Source organism: Polypterus senegalus, chromosome 5 (genome assembly GCF_016835505.1).
Source record: "Polypterus senegalus isolate Bchr_013 chromosome 5, ASM1683550v1, whole genome shotgun sequence".
Classification (NCBI taxonomy): Eukaryota; Metazoa; Chordata; class Cladistia; order Polypteriformes; family Polypteridae; genus Polypterus; species Polypterus senegalus.
The window spans coordinates 149,704,469-149,725,992 of NC_053158.1; positions in this window are offsets into that span (position 1 = coordinate 149,704,469).

Sequence of the window (21,524 nt, forward strand, 5' to 3'; positions counted from 1 at the left end):
GTTGTATAGAGTGAGAAGTCAAGCAAAATGACACCTTTTATAAATACTATATCGTTATTTGGAACACGTATTTCCCGTGTATTCCGTGTCTACAACGATCTATGTAAACACATTGTTAAAACAAACTTTTTTCATGTTTAAGTAATAATTGAAAAAATGTAGACATGAAGTGTACTGTATAATGTGTAAAGCCTGAAATCCAAATATAAAATAAATACTTTCACAAAAGGTACAAATATAACAGAACAAGTGCGCTTCTATTCAAGAATATAACTGCAGAAAAAGAACCCATGTTAGGGTGCGACATTGACACGTATTTGCTACGTTCGCTTCAGTGGTGAAACGGTATCAACTGTTGACTGGTAATCAAAACTTCATGGGTTCAAGACCGGATGAGTCTACTGGCATGAATCAGTATTTATTTATGAAAAGAAAAATAATATTTTTCAGTCAGCTCAACACATAAAATAATACATAGAAAAACATGTTAACACTTACAATCATACATATTTCTGTGGATATGCAAACATGCATATTACATAACAGTCTGCAACACCAGTCAACTCTGATTCTTGGTGTCCTTACAGTGACACTTTATACAGTTTTCTTCCTCTTCCCATTTGGCACTGCATCATTGTACATAGGGGGACCTGAAAGGATATTGTGACATGAGTGTTTCTCCAAGTTGCGCTGCTGCTTAGGGTAAAACCTGTTTAGTATTTAACTGTAAATAGCAACAAAACACTTTTCAGTCAGCTGCAAACCTGCCAACCAACAAGCGTGTGCCATGTACCACAGAGTGACTGCAATTCCTGTGAGTCTTTATAGGACTGGGGGCAGTCACTCAACAGAAACAGAAAGAAAGTGCCCCCCTCCCACTTGGGGAATCAACTACAAAACACAAGGAACAAGACAGAACACAATTTCACACACCGACTCTAAATAGTAATCACATCCGACTAAAAAATATAATTATACAAATAAATAGATAGAACTTTATTTGTCTCAGGGTGAATAAACATAAATAACATACATGATAATATTTAATTCTAAAATAGGAAAAATAAAAATAAAGGTCAATCCTCTTCTTCTTTCGGCCACTCCCGTTAGGGGTTGCCACAGCGGATCATCTTCTACTATATCTTTCTGTCTTCTATATCTTGTTCTGTTACACCCATCACCTGCATGTCCTCTCTCACCATATCCATAAACCTTCGCATAGGTCTTTTTCTTTTCCTCTTCCCTGGCAGCTCTATCCTTAGCATCCTTCTCCCAATATACCCAGCCTCTCTCCTCTGCGCACGTCCAAACTAACACAATCTTGCCTCTCTGACTTTGTCTCCCAACCGTCCAACTTGTGCTAACCCAGTAATGTACTCATTTCTAATCCTATCCATCCTCGTCACACCCAATGCAAATCTTAGCATCTTTAACTCTGCCACCTCCAGCTCTATCTCCTGCTTTCTGGTCAGTGCCACCGTTTCCAACTCATATAACATAGCTGGTTTCACTACCGTCCTGTAGATCTTCCCTTTCACTCTTGCTGATACCTGTCTGTCACAAATTACTCCTGACACTCTTCTCCACCCATTCCACCCTGCCTGCACTCTCTTTTTCACCTCTCTTCCCCAATCCCCTTTACTCTGTACTGTTAATCCATCTATCCATCCATACAACTCTACTTCCCTGCATCCTCACCATTCCACTGACCTCCCTCTCATTTACACACACGTATTCTGTCTTGTTCCTACTGATCTTCATTCCTCTCCTCTCTAGAGCATATCTTCACCTCTCCAGGGTCTCCTCTACCTGCTCCCTACTATCGCTACAGATCACAATGTCATAGTCATAGTCCATGGGGACTCCTGTCTAATCTCATCTGTCAACCTGTCCATCACCATTGAAAATAAGAAAGGGCTCAGAGCCAATCCTTGATGTAATCCCATCTCCAACTTGAATGCATCTGTCACTTCTACTACAGACCTCACAACTGTCACACTTCCCTCATACATATCCTGTACAACTCTTACGTACTTCTCTGCCACTCCCAACTTCATCATACAATACCACAGCTACTCTTAAAGCACCCTGTTATATGCTTTCTCCAGGTCCACAAAGACGCAATGCAACTCATTCTGGCCTTCTCTAAACTTCTCCATCAACATCCTCAGAGCAAACATTGCATCTGTGGTGCTCTTTCTTGGCATGAAACCATACTGCTGCTCACTAATCATCACCTCACTTCTTAACCTAGCTTCCACTACTCTTTCCCATAACTTCATGCTGTGGCTCATCAATTTTATTCCCCTGTAGTTACTGCAGTCCTGCACATCCCCCTTATTCTTAAATATCGGCACCAAAACACTTCTTCTCCACTCCTCAGGCATCCTCTCACTTTCCAAGATTCCATTAAACAGTCTGGTTAAAAACTCCACTATCATCTCTCCTAGAAACTTCCATGCTTCCACAGGTATGTCATCTGAACCAATGGCTTTTCCATTTTTCATCCTCTTCATAGCTGTCCTTACTTCCTCCTTGCTAATCTGTTGCAGTGCCTGATTTACTATCTCCACATCATCCAACCTCTTCTCTCTCTCATTCTCTTCATTCATCAGCCTCTCAAAGTACTTTTTCCATCTGCTCAACACACTCTCCTCACTTCTGGGTACGTTTCCATCTTTATCCTTTATTACCATAACCTGCTGCACATCTTTCCCAGCTCAGTCCCTCTTTCTAGCCAATCAAAACAGGTCCTTTTCTCCCTCCTTAGTGTCCAACCTCTCATGCAACTCATCGTACACCTTTTCTTTAGCCTTCGCCATCGCTCTCTTCACCTTGCGCCTTATCTCCTTGTACTCTTGTCTACTTTCTGCATCTCTCTGACTATCCCACTTCTTCTTTGCCATCCTCTTCCTCTGTATACTCTCCTGTATTTCCTCATTCTACCACCATGTTTCCTTTTCCTCCTTCCTCTTTCCAGATGTCACGCCAAGCACCCTTCTTGCTGTCACCCTTACTACATCTGCTGTAGTTTCCCAGCTATCTGGTAACTCTTCACTGTCACCCAGTGCTTGTCTCTCCTCCTCCCTAAACTCAACCTTGCAGTCTTCCTTTTTCAACTTCCACCATTTGATCCTTGGCTCTTCCCTCAATCTTTTCCTCTTCTTGATCTCCAACGTTATCCTACAGACCACCATACTATGCTGCTTAACTACACTTTCACTTTGCAGTCTTCAATCTCCTTCAGATCATCTCTTCTGCATAGGATGTAATCTACCTGTGCGCATCATCCTCCACTCTTATACGTAACCCTATCTTCCTCCCTCTTCTTAAAATACGTATTCACCACAGCCATGTCCATCCTTTTGGCAAAATCCACTCTCCTCTGACCTTCTTCATTCCTCTCATTAACACCATACCTACCCATCACCTCTTCGTCTCTACTGTTCCCTTCACCAACAAGTTCATTGAAATCCGCTCCAATCACCACTTTTTGTCCCTTGGGTACACTGTTCATCACTTCATCCAACTCACTCCAAAAATCTTCTTTCTTGCCCATTGCACACCCAACTTGCACTGCATATGCACTAATAACATTCATCATCACACCTCTAATTTCCAGCTTCATAATCATTACTCTGCCTGACACTCTTTTCACCTCCACAACACTCTTGACATACTGTTCCTTCAGAATAACCCCTACTCCATTTCTCCTCCCATCCACACCATGATAGAACAATTTGAATCCTGATAAAATCCACCTGGCCTTACTCCCTTTCCATTTAGTCTCTTGCATGCACAATATATCAACCTTCCTTCTCTCTATAATATCTGATAACTCTCTCCCCTTACCAGTCATACATTCAAAGTTCCTACCCTCAGTTCCACTCTCTTTACTTTCCTCTTATCCTCCTGCCTCTGGACACATCTCCCCTCTCTTCTTCTCCTTCTTCGGCCAAAAGTAGCCCAATTTACACCAGCACCCTGTTGGCTAACAGTACTGGTGGCGGTCGTTGTTAACCTGTGGCTCGACCAATCCGCTAGGGAAATTTGTATTGTTGTCCGCATACACCAGATGTCCCTCTTGACATAAACCTCCCCATTTATCCGGGCTTGGGACCAGCATGAAGAAACACACTGGTTTGTGCATCCCCTGCCTCTGGAGACTTAAACACAACAAAAACATTGTGATTTGTGCAACTTCAGATAAAAAATGACACAAGCCTGTATAAGGTCAAGATGAACCAAGTAAATATTGTTTATTTTGCTTATTTTGCAGAAACCTATTTACCTTTTCATTAAGTTGTGGGAAAAAGATTAAAAGGAATGTATAAAAATGAAGGAGCTTCAATTCTTAGAATTTACTTGTTGCATATAAACTGTGTGTGTAAAGTGTGTGCAATATATATTTTTTAATTTCAGAGTTTTGCTGTTCTTAGTGCTTTTTAATGTTGGACACTTTTATTAGCAACTTTAATTGCACATATGTATTGTTATTTATTTTTCACAAAAGAAAAGAAGGGCACTTTGAAATGACTGTTTCTATAATTTTATTGAGAACCTATTTATTCAATTTTGTTTGCACAACTATGCACCGCATCTCTATGTCAGCCACCCTCTTTGCTCCACTTGCCCCTTTTTCCTGTTTACTACATTATGCTTAAGGCTGAGGACACCACGGCATGACATCCAGCTACAAAAATTTTATCACCTTTACTTCACATTGAGGAAGCTTTATTTTCAGTCAAGACTGAACTTCAGATCTGTGTCTGTGTATTGAATGTTACAGGCATTTTTCTCTTGTCCCTTAGTCTCTTAATTATGGTCTGATATATGTACTTTCTTTCTTTGTTTTTGTCTTTTGATTTTCCTCCTTTGGTTATGTCTAGTCTCTTATTATTTCTCTTTCAAAATAAAGTTATTTCTTTAAACACCATTGCAGCCAAAATCTTATTTTTTTCTAAGTAGAATTTTCCTAACCATTTATGTTTTCAACATTGATGCTCTTCTTTTTTAAATCTTATGTTATTGGAGGCATGAGCCACAAGAATTAATATACTTATAGTAATATAACTACTATGATCAAGTGTACATTAAACTTTGGTTCTTAACATTCCTTTACCTTCAGTTTAGGGAGAAGTATTTAATTAATGAATTAATTAAATTGGAATGTATATTGCTGAGATTTCATCTTGGTTTATTACTCTTAATTGTCACTTTTATTTTTGAATTGAATTACTTTCCAATAAAATAGTGATCATAAAAAAGAGCATTTTATTGTTATAAAAAGTCTGGGTCAACACCTACCTAGAAAGCACAGCTTACCAATGTTCGGATAACAGAGTGACAGAATGCAAAATCATAATGATGTTGCCATTTGCTGAATTTGCTTTTTGCTAGCTAAAGTTTATTGGCCTGCCAGACGATATTCAACTGTGTCTTATAAGGCCATTTTCCAGATGCACATCAATCAAGTAAAAAAATTCTTGGCTACAACTGCTTTTGATATTCTCATGGGGTATGCTTTGTCATTTAGAAACTGTAGGAACTTTTTCATTATTATACTCCAGGGCCTTTTTGGAATTTTAAAGACATCTGTCTTCTGTTTTCAGCTTCCAATGCCATAAAGAATCAAGGTACTAATGAAGTGTTCCTTTATTCTAGAATGTTTGATATATTTGTGCTATAAATATAACTTCCCTCTTAAATAAATACTACAATAGATTATTACTGTTAAATAAACCCCCTCAAAACTACAATTTAGCTTTTAATGAAATCAGCCATATGCAGCCTGTTAACCCATCACAGATGGAATTTTTTGTCTTGCTGGGCTCGGCTGTTTTATTATTTTATTGAAGTATGCATGCTTTTTCATTCACATTCTTTTTGCAGTATTAGAGGAGTTGTCTCTTTGTCTTTTACAGACAAGTGAACTTAGACAACAAATATTTCTCCATCTGTATGATTCTTCAATCTTCTTTCTTCTTCTTTCTGCTGCTCCCATTAGGGGTTGCCACAGCAGATCATCTTTTCCATAACTTCCTGTCCTCATCATCTTGCACTGTTACACCCACCTGCATGTCCTTTCTCACCACATCCATAAATCTTCTCTTAGGCCTTCTTCTTTTCATCTTGCCTGGCAGCTCTATCCTTAACATCCTTTTCCCAATATACCCAGTATTTCTCTTCTGCACATGTGCAAATAAACGCAATCTCGCCTCTCTGACTTTGTCTCCATACCTTTCACCCTCTACTGTACTCCTTTCTAATCCTGTCCATCCTCATCACACCCAATGGAAATCTTAGCATCTTTAACTCTGCCACCTCCAGCTCTGTGTCCTGATTTCTGGTCAGTGCCACCGTCTCCAACCCATATAACATAGCTGGTCTCACTACCGTCCTGTAGATCTTCCCTTTCAGTCTTGCTGATATCCGTCTATCACAAATCACTCCTGACACTCTTCTCCACCCATTCCGCCCTGCCTGCTCTGTCTTTTTCACCTCTCTTCCACAATCTCCATTATTCTGTGCTGTTGATCCAAAGTATTTAAACTCATCCAACTTCGCCAACTCTACTCCCTGCATCCTCACCAGGTTTCCGTTTCCTCCTACCTCTGTCCAGATGTCACGCCAAGCACCCTTCTTGCTGTCACCCTTACTACTTCTTCTGTAGTTGCCCAGCTGTCTGGTACCTCTTCACTGTCACCCAGTTCCTGCTTACCTCCTCCCTCAACTCAACCTTGCAGTCTTCCTTTTTCAACTTCCACCATTTGATTCTTGGCTCTGCCATCACTCTCCTCCACTTCTTGATCTCCAACATCATCCTACAGACCACCATCCTATGCAGTCTAACTACACTTTCCACTGCCACCACTTTGTAGTCTTCAATCTCCTTCAGATTGACTCTTCTGCATAGGATATAATCTACCTATGTGCATCTTCCTCTACTCTTGTACATCACCCTATATTCCTCCCTCTTCTTAAAATACGTATTCACCACTGCCATGCCCATCCTTTTCTCAAAATCCACTATCATCTGACCTTCTTCATTCCTTTCCTTGACACCATACCTACCCATCACCTCTTCGTCACCTCTGTTCCCTTCACCAACATGTCCATTCAAATCTGCTCCAATCACCACTTTCTGTCCCTTGGGTACACTGTCCATTACTTCATCCAACTTACTCCAGAAATCTTCTTTCTCATCCATCGCACACCAAACTTGCGGGGCACATGCACTAACAACATTCATCATCATACCTCCAATTTCCAGCTTCATAATCATTACTCTGTCTGACACACTTTTCACTTCCAAAACACTCTTGACATACTGTTCCTTCACAATAACCCCTGCACCATTTCTCCTCCCATCCACACTATGATAGAACAATTTGAACCCACCTCTGATCCACCTGGCCTTACTCCCTTTCCATTTAGTCTTTTGCATGCACAATATATCAGCCTTCCTTTTCTCCATCATATCAGCTACCTCTACCCTTTGCCAGACATACTTCCAAAATTCGAAGTTCCTACCCTCAGTTCCACTCTTTTTACCTTCCTCTTCTCCTCTTTCCTCTGGACATGTCTCCCCCCTCTTCTTCTCCTTCTTTGGCCAGCAGTAGCCCAATTTCCACCAGCACCCTGTTGGCTAACAGTACTGGTAGTGGTTGTTGTTAACCCGGGACTCGACCAATCCGGTATGGAAATCTGTATTGTGTTCTGTATGTTGATCTGGCAAAATTTTACACCAGATGCCCTTCCTGACGTAATCCTCCCCATTTATCCGGGCTTGGGTTACCGGCACAAAGAAACACACTGGTTTGTGCATCCCCTGTGGCTGGGATCTGCATGTTTCTTTAATAGTTCCTAAAAAATTGTTTTTCTTGAAGTAACTACAGTATACTGTAATTCATGGATCATAGATGCACTTTTTCTCATTTTTCTAAATGTAGTAATAGTATTGGTATCTCACATGTACAGAGTACAGTGAAATTTTAATTTGCATGTCTGACCAACATTTAGTAAAGAACTGCATAGAGAGTGATGCCCAAATGCAAATGACTGTTCAGTGACATTACAATCTAAACTTTACAAAGAATAGCAATAGTGTGAATTATTTAAATTCTTAGTTTAAACATACTGATTAAGGAATAGCAATGAAGTGGAGAAGAAAACTAAATTAGACAAACTGCAACTTTATACAGTTTGCACATATCATTCGTTTAAATAATGAAATTGGATATTTGGAAGAAACCAAATAATGTAACTGACCTGAAAAAATAAGGCAAAGGATTGTTTAGAGAGGAGAAAACAGTCTGAATTAGTATTATACAGAGGAAAGGAATAAAACCATTTGATTCTCTCTACTTTTGCTTGACCCCATTTATATGTTTGCAAGAAACTGTAAAATTACAGATTTTACTCATTTTTACTGTCTCTTGTAATCTCAGGATGTTTCTTTGTTTTCCTTGTTCTGTGCCCCCTCACTGCATCAATGATTCAAAACACAATTTTTGTGTAACCCAGGTTATTTTTTAACACTAATAATGATGCTTACAACCAAGTATTCTAGAAAAGGAGTCATTATAAGGCTTTGATAAAGACTCCAGCAGTGGGATAGTTGAATTGGATTTGAAAAAAAATTATCTATAGGTTGTATCTTTATAAAAAATCCTGAGTGGCTTTCTGGGACTGCCTGTTTATAGTAGCCTGGAACTTTTTCAACTTTATGGAAAGAGAAGAGGGATGGCGTGAAGGGGAAAATATTGTAGAAAACAAAGTGTTTCACAGATATTGTTGGCATTATTGTGGTTTAAATTTAATTTGGGTTCCTGTTTAGTTGCCAGTTGTTTTCCATTTTTTAAAAAGAATAACAAATTAATACTATAGGAAAGAAAATGTTACATTCCATGAATGTGAAGATACTTTGAAAGTTGGAAAACAACTTAGAAAAGATAAACTAAAAATAAAGAGAAGTTGTATAAACACTGACAATATTATTTTTTTATACAAACAAATAATTCTGATGTTTTTGGTTTTCCATGATTGCATGAACACTGTGTTAAACTGTAAAACCATCTCAAGTACACAGAGTGACACACGGAGTATGTACTTTTTATATATACGACAGTTAAAAAATCTTCTAGCATTGTTATACCATGGAAGACCCAAAGAGCGTCTGATTTAAAGAGAACATGTCGTAGAGCTGAGCATAAATGGAGGAAAACTCAACTAACTATCCACTATGAGATATTGAAGGTTAAAATAACAGAATACAATAACACAGTCTGTGTTGCCTTGCTATTTCTTTAAGATTATAAATAACAATGCTAGTAATCCAAGAATCTTATTCTCTATGATTGATCATCTGCTAAACCCAGGTAACACAAAGAAATGCCTCCAAAATATTTCCAGTGAAGCCTGTGAGGGTTTTTGCTGTATTTTTCAATCAAAAAGTTAATGTTAGAAATAATATTTAGTATATCTCCCCAACACTGCGGATCCTTCTAAGCCCCAGTACTCCATTATAAGCAAATTAAATTCTTTCACCAGGATAGATTTACCTGATTTACATAAAATACAACCCCAATTCCAAAGAAGTTGGGACGTTGTGTAAAATGTAAATAAAAACCGAATACAATGATTTGCAAATCCTTTTCAACCTATATTCAATTGAATACACTACAAAGACAAGATATCTAATGTTCAAACTGATAAACTTTATTGTTGTTTTGCAAATCTTCACTTATTTTGAATTTGATGCCTGCGACACGTTCCAAAAAAGTTGGGACAGGGACAGCAAAAGAATGGAAAAGTTGAGGTATGTTTAAAAAACACCTGTTTTGAACATTCCACAGGTGAACAGGTTAAGGGGAAACAGGTGTTTGTCATGATTGGGTATAAAAGGAGCATCCCCAAAAGGCTCAATCGTTCACAAGCAAGGATGGGGCGAGGTTCACCCCTTTGTGAACAACTGCGTGGGCAAATAGTCCAGCAGTTTAAGAACAATATTTCGCAAAGTACAATTGCAATGAATCTAGGGATTTCACCATCTACTGTCCATAATATCATCAAAAGATTCAGAGAATCTGGAGAAATCTCTGCACGTAAGCGGCAGGCCGAATACCAACACTGGATGCCCGTGACATTCGATCCTTCAGGCGGCGCTGCATTAAAAACTGATATCATTCTGTAAAGAATATTACCACATGGGCTCAGGAATACTTCAGAAAACCTTTGTCAATTAACAGTTCGTGGCTACATTTACAAGTGCAAGTTAAAACTGCACCATGCAAAGTGAAAGCCATATATCAACAACACCCAGAAATGCCGCCGGCTTCTCTGGGCTCGAGCTCATCTGAGATGGACTGATGCAAAGTGGAAAAGTGTGCCGTGGTCTGACGAGTCCACATTTCGAATTGTTTTTGGAAATCATGGACGTCGTGTCCTCCGGGCCAAAGAGGGAAAGGACCACCCGGATTGTTATCAGGGTAAAGTTCAAAAACCAGCATCTGTGATGGTATTGGGGTGTGTTAGTGCCCATAGCATGGGTAACTTGCACATCTGTGAAGGCACCATTAATGCTGAAAGGTACATACATGTTTTGGAGCAACATATGCTGCTATCCAAGCAACGTCTTTTTCAGGGACGTCCCTGCTTATTTCAGCAGGACAATGCGAAGCCACATTCTGCATGTGTTACAACAGCGTGGCTTCATAGTAAGAGTGAGGGTACTAGACTGGCCTGCCTGCAGTCCAGACCTGTCTCCCATTGAAAATGTGTGGCGCATTATGAAGCGCAAGATACGACAATGGAGAACCCGGACTATTGAGCAACTGAAGTTGTACATCAAGCAAGAATGGGAAAGAATTCCACCTACACAGCTTCAACAATAAGTGTCCTCAGTTCCCATACGCTTATTGAGTGTTGTTAAAAGGAAAGATGATATAACACAGTGGTAAACATGCCCTGTCCCAGCTTTTTTGGAACATGTTGCAGGCATCAAATTCAAAATGAGTGAAGAATTGCAAAACAACAATAAAGTTTATCAGTTTTAACATTCAATATCTTGTCTTTGTAGTGTATTCAATTGAATATTGGTTGAAAAGGATTTGCAAATCATTGTATTCTGTTTTTATTTACGTTTTACACAATGTCCCAACTTCACTGGAGTTGGGGTTGTAATTTCCCAACTGAAATCCTCCACTTGTGGTCTTGACCCAATACCAGCAAGTTTTTTCAAAGAAGTATCGGGCGTCCTAATTGATAATATTCTTGACATAGTAAACTCATCATTAGATACGAGGGTCTTCCCAGACTGTCTTAAGACTGCTGTAGTTAAGCCCCTACTCAAGAAAAATAATCTTGACCCCTCTGCTTTTGAAAATTTTAGACCCATTTCTAGCCTGCCTTTCTTAAGTAAAATTTTAGAGAAGGCAGTCATGCAGTTAAATAACCACCTCAATAAACATGCTATTTTTGATAAATTTCAGTCAGGTTTTAGAGCAAATCACAACACAGAAACTGCACTTGTTCCAAAACTAGGAAAAGAAAATCCGAGCACATTTCTCCAGTTTTCATGTCACTACACTGGTTACCTGCGTCATTCAGAACTGACTTAAAATACTAATTATAGTTTACAAAGCCTTAAATAATCTCGCTCCATCTTATATATCGGAATGTCTGACACCCTATATTCCAAATTGTAACCTTAGATCCTCAAATGAGTGTCTGCTTAGAATGCCAAGAGCAAAACTTAAAAGAAGTGGTGAGGCGGCCTTCTGCTGTTATGCACCTAAAATCTGGAATAGCCTGCCAATAGGAATTCACCAGGCTAATACAGTGGAGCACTTTAAAAAACTGCTGAAAACACATTACTTTAACATGGCTTTCTCCTTACTTCACCTTAACTTAATACTGATACTCTGTATATTAAATTCATTATAATAACTATTCATGGTGGCTCTAAAATCCGTACTAACCCCTATTCACTCTTCTGTATCTTTTCCTGGTTTTCTTTGGTGGCGATCTGCACCACCACCACCTAATCAAAGCACCATGATGTTCCTACATTGATGGATTAAAAGCCAGAAGTCCAGATGACTATCATCATCAAGTCCTTCCGTGAGAACCCTAAATACAAAGAGGACTGTTTCATTTGTTAGGTAGAATGCCCAGAGGGGGCTGGGCGGTCTCAGCGCTCTTTGAGAGAGCGGATCAGCGAGCGGAAGCAGAGAGCGGATCAGCGAGCGGAAGCAGAGAGCGGCGGCGTCTCCCACAGGCACGTAGCCCTTTGAAAGCACGAGCAAGTTCACCTGAGATAAAGCCGGCAGCTGACCAGTAGAAATAACCGGCAGTGAGAAATTAAAGTCGATCACTTAGCGGGTGGTGGAAACTTAAAAGCGACGGTGATTCAGCTCAACACGGAAAGCGCAGAAGCACCTATAAAAATGGCAAAGATGACTTCAACATTTAATGTAAGTTCTATCTGCTCTCTGCCCATCGAGGGCACGTTTATATGTTGTGTGTCCTGCAGTATGTACAGCTCAGGTTTTCCGGCCGACAGTGCAGATAGCTTCACCTGCCAAAAATGTTTAGTTAATTTAGAGTTGGTCGGGAAAATACGCGAATTGGAGGACCGCGTTAGGAATCTGATAGCGATTAGGCAAACCGAAAATTGGATCGACTCGGTTTGTTTAGACAATTCGGCTACATCTGATTCGGCTTCAGTCTCTCCAGGTCCCACTGTAGTCAGTGCGAGGCGAAATCAGCAGCACCAATTCAGCCACAGGGCGAGTGGGTAACAGTAAGACGGGGTCTAAGAATCCAAAATTTAGTCCCCAGCACCCAGGTCACCAATTCGGACCCAGAACAGGTTCTCAGCTCTCCGCAGCGCGCCTGTGGAAACTGAGAATAATAAAGTGCTCATAATTGGCGATTCCATAGTGCGGAATGTTAGAATTCCAAACTATGTTAAACCAGCAGTTAATGTTAAGTGCCTTGCAGGGGCCAAGATTTCTGGCATAAAGGCGCATTGGACCGTGTTGCCGATGAAGTATCTACCTTATTGCTGCATGTCGGCACTAATGATATTTATTTACAGCAATCTGAGGTATTAAAGCGAACTTCATCTCTATGCACCAAAGCTAAAACAAAATGTCGGAATTTAATTGTATCTGGTCCCTTACCAAGATTGTATAGAGGGATGTGATTTATAGCAGATTGCATTCCTTTCACTGCTGGCTAGAAACCTGGTGTGCAAATAAAAGCATAGCATTTGTGAACAATTGGGATGATTTTTGGGAAAGGCCTGGATTTTTCAGAAGAGATGGTCTTCATCCTAACTGGAGGGATCTTATGTATTATCCCAAAATATGGCAGCAAAACTGCCTGGTTGACTGATTAGAGCACCATCCAGGCCGCAGTCATGTGATCTTAAATCACAGGCTGTTCTTTATCCCACCTGTTATTTTCCTGAAGCTGTTACCCATAATCCCTGTTGTGGGGCATCCAGTAAATTTAGTCTTGAAACAAACCATAAATTAATTGATAACCAAAAATAAGGTGTATAATTAGACCAAGGGATAAAACTAGACACTCCACCAGGGGCATCTGTAATAGAAATTTAATTCAAATTAAAACAAAAAATATATCAGCAGTTCAGAAAGAACCATGCAGTTTTAAATGCTGTTTATTGAACATTCGCTCTCTTGGCACTAAAGCTGTTTTGGTAAATGATATAATATTAAGTACAAAATCTGATCTGTGTCTTCTTACTGAAACCTGGCTTAGTAAATGTGACACTGTTCCCTAGCTGAGGCGTCACCAGATGGATACTCGTTCCTTCATAAGTCTAGAGATTCTGGTCGAGGAGGAGGCCTTGGAATAATTCATTGTAACAAAATGCAAATCACTCCTAAAAATTTAGGCAACTTTACATCCTTTGAGGCATTCATTTTAAATATTAAAACAGATTCCAACACAATTATAGTGCTAGTCTACAGACCACCAGGGCCATATTCATTGTTCATGACTGAATTTAGCAACCTTCTGTCTGATTTGGCAATAAATTATGATCACGTAGTTCTGATGGGGATTTTAATGTACACATTGATGTGGAAACTGACACTTTTAGCAAATGTTTTACTTATTTGTTAAATTCAGTAGGATTTTGTCAGATTGTCAAAGGTCCAACTCATAATCATAACCATACATTAGATTTAATTATAACTTACAAAGTTGAAATTCAAAATTTAAATATTACTCCATTAAATGTAGTTATTTCCGATCACTTCTTAATTACGTTTGATTTAGTTCTGCCCATGCCAGCGCACTCGCAGATTAAAACAAAGACAGTGACATCTAGATTGTAATTCTGCTTCAAAATTTATAGATACCTTGAGTAAGTCGAGTGTAATTGTGGAAAACCATTTAGATCAGTTAACATCAAATGTAAACGTGGAAAACAATTTAGATCAGCTAACATCACATTATAATGTGACCTTGAGAGATGCTCTGGACACAGTGGCTCCCTAAAACAAAAGTGATCAAAGCACATAGAAACTCTCCCTGGTTTAATGAAAACACTCGAGCTCTTAAATTAGAGTGTCGAAAACTGGAGCAGATGGAGAACAACAAAGCTACATGTCTTTCAAATTGCATGGACAGAGAGTGTTAATAAATATAAAAGGCCCTCTTTAAAGCTCGCTCAGAATACTATTCTACATTAATAGATAGCAATAATAAAAATCCTAGGGTACTTTTTAGAGCAGTGGCTAAATTAACAAATGGGAATTCAGATCAACAGTGCAAAATACCAACAGATATTAGCAGTACAGACTTTATGAACTTCTTCAATGAGAAAATTAAAAATATAAGATCCCAGATCTCAGCATCACAGTACAAACCAAATACTAGCTTAGCAGACCCTGCTCACATTGCATTCAGCACTTTAATAATTTTAATCCTGTAACTGAGCAGGAAGTCTTAACTTTAATTTAAAATGAAGCCCACTACTTGTTCCCTAGATCCAGTGCCAACAAAACTAGTAAAAGTGCAATGGATGTTCTTGTAGCACCATTCTAAACATTATCAATAGTTCATTATTGCATGGCACAGTACCTGATGCACTAAAAGTGTCAGTCATTAAACCTTTACTTAAAAAGTCAGACCTAGACCCACACATACTAAATAACTATAGGCCTATTTCAAATTTACCATTTCTCTCTAAAATACTAGAAAAAGTAGTCGCCAGTCAGCTTCAGTCACACCTTATGCATTACAATTTATTTGAGAAATTCCAGTCTGGCTTTCGCACTGGTCATAGTACAGAAACGGCACTAACACGGGTTGTAAATGACATTCTGATATCCTCTGATGAAGGAAATTCCACTGTAATTATGTTGTTGGACTTAAGTGCAGCATTTGACACCATTGACCATTCTATTTTACTGCACAGGCTAGAAAACGATGTTGGGCTTACAGGCCCGTGCTCGCTTGGTTCAGTTCTTATTTATCAAATCGATTCCAATATGTACAGAAATGTGCTGACAGTACTCCATCATTATACACAGAAGTTGAATATGGTGTCCCGCAGGGCTCAGTACTGGGACCTTTACTGTTTTCACTTTACATGCTTCCACTGGGATCTCTCATTAGGAAACATAATGTTAATTTTCACTGTATGCAGATGACACCCAGTTATACCTTTCATTTAAATCAAATGAAGTTTCTCCGATGTTGTCTTTAATTAGTTGTGTTAGTGAATTAAAGGAATGGATGAATGAGAACTACTTGTCTTTAAATACAGATAAAACAGAGATGTTAATTGTTGGAGGGAATGACGCTGATCACAGCAATATTTTGTCGTCATTTAACTCAGTTGGAATCCCAATTAATTTTACTGAATCAGCCCGCAATCTAGGAGTTATCTTTGACTCTAGCATGTCATTTAAAGCGCATATTACAAAGTCGTCCAAAACATGTTTTTTCTATCTTAAAAATATTAGGAAATTAAGGCTTTCTAAATAAACAGGATTGTGAGAAATTAATTCATGCATTTATCTCTAGTAGGATTGACTACTGCAATGCGGTGTTCACTGGCTGTTCAAACTGTTCTCTATACAGCCTCCAGTTAATCCAAAATGCGCTGCAAGAATTATTACAAGAACAAGAAAATATGAACACATAACCCCAGTTCTTAAATCTTTACACTGGCTCCCAGTTAAATTTAGGGCAGATTTCAAAATCCTCCTTTTAACATATAAAGCATTAAATGGCCAAGGTCCGTCTGAACTTATCATGACTTACAAACCTGAGCACATTAAGATCTCAAGATGCCGGTCTGCTTAGGATTCCAAGGATTAATAAAATAACAGTGGGAGGTCGAGCTTTTAGTTACAGGGCCCCTACACTGTGGAATGGTCTTCCTGCTTCCATAAGAGATGCCCCCTCAGTCTCAGCCTTTAAATCCCGGCTGAAGACTCACTACTTCAGTTTAGCATATCCTGACTAGAGCTGCTGATTAACTGTACATACTGCATCTCTGTTGTTAGTCATTAGCACTATAACATAAGTAACATGATAATTATATTTGAATACTAACCCTCACCTATTCTGTTTCTTTTCTCGGTACCCAAATGTGGCCATTGGTGCCACGGCCCACCTGCCAAGTTGTTTGCCTGCCTATGGTAAAGTCATCCCTGATGGAGGATCACAGGAATCATGGGAAAGAGAGGTCCTTTCATCGGAGCAATGTTTCAGCCGTGGCATGGCCAAATGGAGATGCAGCTAGATGGATGAGGTCTCCAGGACTCTAAAAATATCGAAACCTAATTATGTCATATCATCTACTGTTAAACCGTAATTCTAAAATTTTTATTATGCTGTCTTAAGGAATTGTTCTGTTGTGTATATTGTATTGTATTGACCCCCTACTTTTGACACCTACTGCACGCCCAACCTACCTGGAAAGGGGTCTCTCTTTGAACTGCCTTTCCCGAGGTTTCTTCCATTTTTCCCTACAAGGTTTTTATTGGGAGTTTTTCCTTGTCTTCTCAGAGAGTCAAGGCTGGGGGGCTGTCAAAAGGCAGGGCCTATTAAAGCCCATTGCGGCACTTCCTGTGTGATTTTGGGCTATACAAAAATAAACTGTATTGTATTGTATGGTCTGGAACTCCTGCAGATTTTATTTTTTCTCTCCAGCCATCTGGTTTTTTTTGTTCTTTCTGTCCTCCCTGGCCACCGGACCTTACTCCATGTTAATTAGTGTTGTCTTATTTTAATTCGTACTTTGAGTTTGTCTTTTATTTATCTTTTCTTCATCATGTAAAGCACTTTGAGCTACATTATTTGTATGAAAATGTGCTATATAAATAAATGTTGTTGTTATATGCTTTTTGCTGCATATGTTTATATATGGGAATTAGTTTGTTGTGACAAATAGGGGGTGCCACCGAGCACCAAACCCTGGACACGACCAACAAAAATACAGTCATAGGTTTAAAACAGAGTTTTTTATTATAAAAATACCTCACAAAAGTTTTTTTAAAGGTTCCAGAAGCACAAATGTAAGCAAATTCTTCCTAATTCCTTCTCTTCTCTCTGCATCCACTTCCCAACAGTGAGTGTTGCCCTTCTTCCTCTTGATTCCAGTGGAAGATGCTGGATGGCTTCCTTTTATGTCGGACCTAGAAATGCTTTGGGTGCTAGGGCATAGCCTGATGGAAATACCAAAAAAGTGAGATCATGAATCCCTACGGCATTCCCTGGCAGCACCCATGGGACTCAGCAGGAGTGATTCACGGCACTTCAATTCCCATAATGCCCTGCATGTGTCCACATGGATAATAAGGTCCTGGGATGCTGCCATCTAGTGGATTGGGGACATGCTCTAGAATAGGAGCCTTCCCTCATTGCTCTTTTGCTTGTCCTCCTGTCCAGGTAAGGTTCCCATACCTATCTTGGACAAGATGCCAGTCTACTGCAGTACATCAATTCTGGATTTCCTTCTTGGCACTATTATTTCTTTAAAGCATAACTACATTAAAAGAGATGTGAAGTTTTGTTCTCTGTGCTTCTAGTTGTGTTCAAAAAAAGGAGAAAGAGAGGGAGAATGTGTTTAGTGAAAGGATACTGATATCTTTTACTGCAGAGTAAAAAAAAGTTCATTTGGTTCTGTCATGCAGTGGCTTTAAAGGTGTATGTATTGATAAATGTAAAAAGTATTTTAAATGGTTTATGCTACATTTTTATAATGTTAAGAATGATGTATGATTGAGGAAAAAATGCTATATTCAGACTAATTTGCATTGACAAATGAACTTAGGTGTGATTATTTTTATTAATACAGACTGGATTTTGAAAAACCAACACCTCTGACTTGTGGTCCTGGACCCTGGTTGTATTTAATGCTTTTGGATGTCAACATGGTTATAAACCACATTGTCAGCAATTTATTTTGATGGTTTCTTGTTGGCTGCCCATAAAAGGTAGCAGTAACCGAATAGATTCAACAAAAGACCTGAAAATATAAATCATTTAATTTTGAAATTATTCACTTGCTAGCATCTATTATTATTAGGGATTTGATGCAATAGTTATTAATAACATTCTTTTAATAATCACATGGAAAAGTTTTTAGTCATGCCTTGATGGACAAGATGGATAGAAACAGAAAAGATGTTGCTTGATATCAGGCAGTTAGACAGGAACAAGAGAGCAGTCACACAGTGCATGACGGCAGGGAAGGATCAGGACCTCTGCTGCCTTTCCAGGTGGCTAGCTGGCCAGAAACAGAAAAAAAGCCCTAATATATTTAGTGGAAGCTTCTTCTTAACCCAGACTTCCCATAAAAATAACAAGCAATAACCAAATTAAAAAAGAGATCATGCTTGTATTTGTTGCAAATTAATGTTTTTTTTTTTTTTGGAAAAACAAAAACTGATTGGCCTCAGAGTATTTTTTTCCTTGATTTCTTTTTAAGGTGTTGTTGTACACGCAGCATATCAGCATGTTTGCTTGTTCTAAAATTATTTAACTAAGTCTTTGGAAATGCATGTCATTTGGACTCCCAGATGCCAAATAAAAAGCTGTAGACCATAGATCTTCTCTCACATGATAAAATGTTTTTATTGTCTTGGCATTGCCTAGATAATGTAACATTTCACTTGATTACTAAATTATTTCCATTAACAAAACATGAATAGAATAAACATATCCATTCCAAATTTACTTATGAAATAAATTGTAGGAAATTATTTCAAAAAGATGCATTAAGTGTGGCATTGTAGCATTTCTTAAAACATTCTTTGTTGCCATGTGACTAAAGTAATGACATCAATGGCCTGTATTCTATTTTTTTCAGCTTTGCTTTATGTGGCTTTACTGTTATGCAAGTGTTAACCTTATTGGAAAATGGATCTGCCATCTAAGCAAATTGATTTTGCTTTATTAATAATATTGGTTTCACCTCATTAATCTTTTAACAGCACCTTAACCCCAACCTATTGAACTAGTGTTAACTTGTATAATATATCAGATGTCAACTTGCAGCTCAGACAGCCTATCAATAAATTCTGACCATCCAGTTACTCTTGTGTTACTTTATATTATATTAAACATATTTTTTTACTTACTGTAATTTTGTAGTGCTTGCATTGAATGAATGCTCTTATGTGGTTGTTTCAACAGTGTAGGAATTAAAGAATTTGAAATCAGAATGTTTATTTAACAACAAATGATTCAGAGATTGTTCCTACCTTGCCTCCTATGCTTACCAGAGACCCTGCTCACGATAAAGCACATCTAGAAAATGGATGGATGGGTGGGTAGACAGGCAATTCACAGCTGTACTTTCAAATGATTATGTATGGCCACGGGAAATGCCTTATAATGTAGATGTTATACTGAAACCAGCACTGTTTTTGAAGTCACCTTGACTCTTTCATTGTCCCGATCATCTTCCATTGTGTTCTGCTTATCATATCTGAGGCCAAATTTGTCTAATGCTCCAGCAGCCTCTGCCTGCCTTCTTGAACCTTCCCAGGCTTATAAAATTTAACGGGAATGTACCAGGGTAATATGCTGGCTACTACAATACAGTTTACCTACATCAATCAATCAACATTTATTTATATAGCACATATTCATACAAAAAAAGTGCTTTACAAAATGAATAGAAAAATAGAAGACACAATAAAAAATAAACATAAGTCAACATTAATTAACATAGAATAAGAGTAAGGTCCGATGGCCAGGGTGGACAGAAAAAACAAAAAAAAAACTCCAAAGGCTGGAGAAAAAAATAAAATCTGTAGGGGTTCCAGACCAAGAGACCGCCCAGTCCCCTCTGGGCAATCTACCCAACATTATCAATATTAACATCCATGACCACCTGTGAGTTGATACTGTGATAGCGCATGCAATTCAAATTTGTCTAATGCTCCAGCAGCCTCTGCCTGCCTTCTTGAACCTTCCCAGGCTTATAAAATTTAACAGGAATGAACCAGGGTAATATGCTGGCTACTACAATACAGTTTACCTCCATGACCACCTGTGAGTTGATACTGTGATATCACATGCAATTCAAATATTTGTTCTCATCCACACTTGGGGCAATAATCTTTATGTGTGTGCTGATTTGCGTAAATGCAGCTTGATTTAATATAACCTCATATGGAGTGATGGGGATATGTATAAACCTGGGTATTACTTCAAGCCTCATAAGGAAATTTAAAGTTTGATGCAGACTTTGAAAATTGTTGGATGTGACATACCCAAATCATCATTATTGCAAAGCTGTATTTTATATGTAACATTCCCAACACTTTCATTGCACTTGACAGTGAATAGCTTCTCTGCAGAGATGAAGCGATTACATAACTTACAAGATTTGTTATGAGAAATATTCCAACTCTGTCAAATCAGTTTTTTTTTTTGGAGTTCATGTTTCCAAAAGATTCACCTTTTCCCAGAGGGTGTGTGCTGATATCTGCCTGAATGCCATCTTTTGGTAGCTCCCAGCAAGTTAGGACTGATGACAAGTGTGGTAAAGTGGGGTCTACAGTTGAGAAAGTTGGCGGCGTCTCATGTCTTTGTGTGGGGGTGTGGTAGCGTGGCAAGAGCAGGATTGCCCCGCAAACCTAGCTGGTGCTGGTACCTAATGATTGTCGCAGTTCTGTCATGTCCCCGTTTTAAAAGGAAAGCTTGATTGTGAGAAAAAAAAAGTAGAGCGGAGGTCAAGAGAAAAAAGGACTGGCCAGTGACGGAGAGAGGTAGATGCGAAGAAGGTGACGATGTGATGATGTGGGTTTAGCTCCATGCTCCCACTTCCTCTTTGGGAGCTCTTGAACCCGACACTATCTGTATTTTAACCCAGTGTCTCTGGGTTTTAACTTCTGCATTTTTAACAGTTTATTTAGTGGAATTTAACCTCCACCAACACCTTTTCATTTTAATGGATTATTTATTTATTTATTGGACATTTTTGGAAGCACAGTACAATTTGTTTGGACACTTTTGGTTTA